Raw genomic sequence first — 3,240 nt, forward strand, 5'->3', positions numbered from 1 at the left:
GCAGCCCAATTCGTAACCACTACGCTACCAGAACTCCTTCTCCTATACACAGTTGCAATGGGTTGGAACCAACTCAACAGCACTTAACAGCAACAACAATGTAGTTTCTTCTGTTTGGAATGCCAACCTGTGCTAAGAATTAGTAATAAACTATTTCAAGTGTTTCCACAGGTCTCTCCAAAGCAAGACAACAGACACTACAACAAATGGCACCCCGGTCCCACATGACTGTGTTTTTGCTAGTGTCCATTTTGACACAGACTGTGGATTCAGGTAAGCAATTTTTTAAGTCTTGAGAGGAAAATATCTAGCTTTTTTTTGTTTGTTTGTTTGTTTTAATAGGCAAAAACAAGTCATCTGTGAATTTGGGTAAGCAACTTTTTATTGAAACATGGGCATTTAACTTGATAATTCAAAGTAGATAACATTAAAATTTTATTTCCTAGTTGGATCAATCAGGTTTGTTTTCTACTTTGTTGATTCTCATTCCCATTACTGTTTTGTTGACCCAGAAGAAATCCCTCTATAGCAGAGAAATGCTTACTCTTTCAAGTATAAGCAATACATTGTATGAATATGATTTGCTTTCCTAAAAAAAGGATGTACAATTTCCATCTGGATTTTGAAAGGTCACTGAAGTATGTTGATGTGGTGGTGGCTGTGTGTTCTGACTCACAGCAACTCCGAATAGGGTTTCTGAGGCTGGACAGTCTCACTTTTCTTCCTCAGAGTGATTGGTAGATTTGAACTGCTGACCTTATGGTTAGCAATCTAGCTTGTAATTCACTCCACTACCAGGGTGCCTTTAATGTAAAGTAAGCTAGTGAAAAACCAAAAGTGTGTGTGTAAATGGTAGTGGAGATGACATTTAATTTAATTAGCTAAATCCAATCAAGTTATTTGACATAAACACAAAAGCCATGTTACCTGCTGTAAAACCATCATTTTAATCAAGCTGATGGGTGTAATTTGAAGAGCACAGAATTTTTTAGAGAAAGGTTAGAGAAATAGATATACTATCTTCAGAAGTCATACAATATAAAAGAGATTAAACAAGCAATCGAAGCAGTGAGGAACTTCCTATCACCAAGAAGGGAGAACCAGGAATGAAGTGCTTCTTTGGACCTGGGGTTCCTGCACTGAGAAGCTCCTAAATTCAGGAAAAGATTGATGCCAAGACACATGGAGATTCAGACTATAGATGCTGAAAGGACACAAAGATCTTTCTCCAGAGCCAATGCTCTGATTTCAGACTTTTATCCTGCTAAACTGTGAGAGAATATATTCGTTTTTAAAGCAATCCATCTGTAGTATTGTTAAAGCAACACTAGGTAACTAAGACAGTAACCCGATAGGACGGAGTTGTTGTTGTTGTTAAGTGCTGTCTAGTCATTTCTGACCCATAGTGACCCTGTATAGGGTTTCCGAGGAGCAGATGGTGAGCTTGAACCACCAACCTTGCAGTTCTAATGGCTTTGCAGTTTGGTGCAGAGCCACACCAGGACTCCGTAGGACGGAGTAGGACTGCTGTCTTGGGTTTCTGAAGCTGTGAATCTTTGAAGAAGCAGATTGCCTCATCTTTCTAACTTGGAACAGCTGGTCAGTTCAAACTGCCAGCGTTTCAGTTAACAGTCCAATGATTAACCGACTGTGCCAACAGGAATCATGAGCTTATTTGAGGGACTCAGCTTTCCTTTGATATAGACTTTGAGTTTGGGAAACAAAAAGAAGACAAGGGAAAGATAAAGGCTTTGGGTGGATAGAGTAAGGTTTTCTGATTAAATTCTCATACAACAGCTCTTGCTAACCTTAAAGAATGAGTGAGTACATTATCCTGATTTGGGGGGGGGTGGGGGGATCCTCAGCATAATTTTCATGGCCTTTTTCTCATCAATGCAGTTCTCAATTTTTGTAAAATTTCACAATGAGCCCTACTGATCATCTTGTATGCTTTGAGAAAATCTATAAATATTATCCCTTTGGAGTCCCAAAATACTGTTGCCATAACTTTTGACCTGACTGCTCTGATTTAAATTGAATTGGCCAAGCAGCTTCTCTTGGAAACCACTGTTTTGATTAGACCTTTTTTTTGTTGAAGGGACACTGTTATTGTTGTGTGCCATCGAGTCAGTTTTGACTCATAGTAACCCTGTATAGAGTTTCCAAGGAGCACCTAGTGGATTTGAACCACCAACCTTTTGGCTCAAATTGACTTCACAGTCCAGTGCATTGCCCTGGAGTGCCACACCAGGACTCTCAGTAAGACTTGTTGTTAAGTGCCATCAAGTCTGTTTGACACATAGAGACCCTATATAGGGTTTCCAAGTAGTGATTGATGAGTTTGAACTGCTGACCTTGCAGTCCAGTGCTTATCCTACAATGTCACACCAAGACTCCCTGAAGCAAAACTAAGACAAACATATTACTGAGAGAAATCGTTGTTTTTTAGAGAAAGGTTGAATTAAACAGAGACATGTTTAAACAAATGTTGTTTTGAATACACTATGCATGTATGGACTGGAACACTACTGGCAAGTCTTTTACTTACCTTTGTATCTCTTACCCTTGTAAACACTGTATGTTTACTTGGTATGTCCCTAATGACAAGGTAGGAGCTCTGGTAGCGGAGTGGTTACGAATTGGGCTGCGAACCTCAAGGTCAGCAGTTCGAAACTACCACAGCTGTTCCACAGGAGAAAGATAAGGCTTTCTGCTCCCGTAAAGATTTACAGCCTCAGAAATCCTAAACAGCGTTGTTATGAGTTGGAACTGACTCTACGGCACATGACAATAACAATAACAAAATGACAAGGTAGACTCCTGGTGTGGTGCTATAGGATAAGCACTGGACTGCTAACCACAGATTGGTAGTTCAAACCCACCAGGTGCTCCTTGGAAACCCTATACAGGGTCTCTATCAATTGGAACTGATTCTACAACACTTAACAGCAATAATAACTACAAAGTTGGCTGGTCACACCCACCAGTAACTTCCCGGGACAAAGATGAGACTTTTTGCTCTTACGAAGATATACGGCCTCAAAAACCATATTGCTATGAATTACTATGGGTTGGAACCAACTCCATGGCACTTAACAACAGCAACAACAACCAACTTAACTTGAATGCTAACCATAAGGTTGGTGGTTCAAACCCACCAGCCACTCAGAAACCCAGGGGTGGGGAATATTTGGCCCGTGGACCATATTTGTTGTTGTTTGTTGTAAGTACTGTGGAGTC

General features: G+C 40.2%; 1 pseudogene; it reads left to right on the top strand.

Moving 5' to 3' along the window:
- The window catches only part of LOC102828544, a 30,196-nt pseudogene that overhangs the window by 18,447 nt on the left and 8,509 nt on the right, over nucleotides 1-3,240 (top strand).

Source organism: Chrysochloris asiatica, unplaced genomic scaffold (assembly GCF_000296735.1).
Source record: "Chrysochloris asiatica unplaced genomic scaffold, ChrAsi1.0 scaffold00057, whole genome shotgun sequence".
In the NCBI taxonomy this organism is placed as follows: domain Eukaryota; kingdom Metazoa; phylum Chordata; class Mammalia; order Afrosoricida; family Chrysochloridae; genus Chrysochloris; species Chrysochloris asiatica.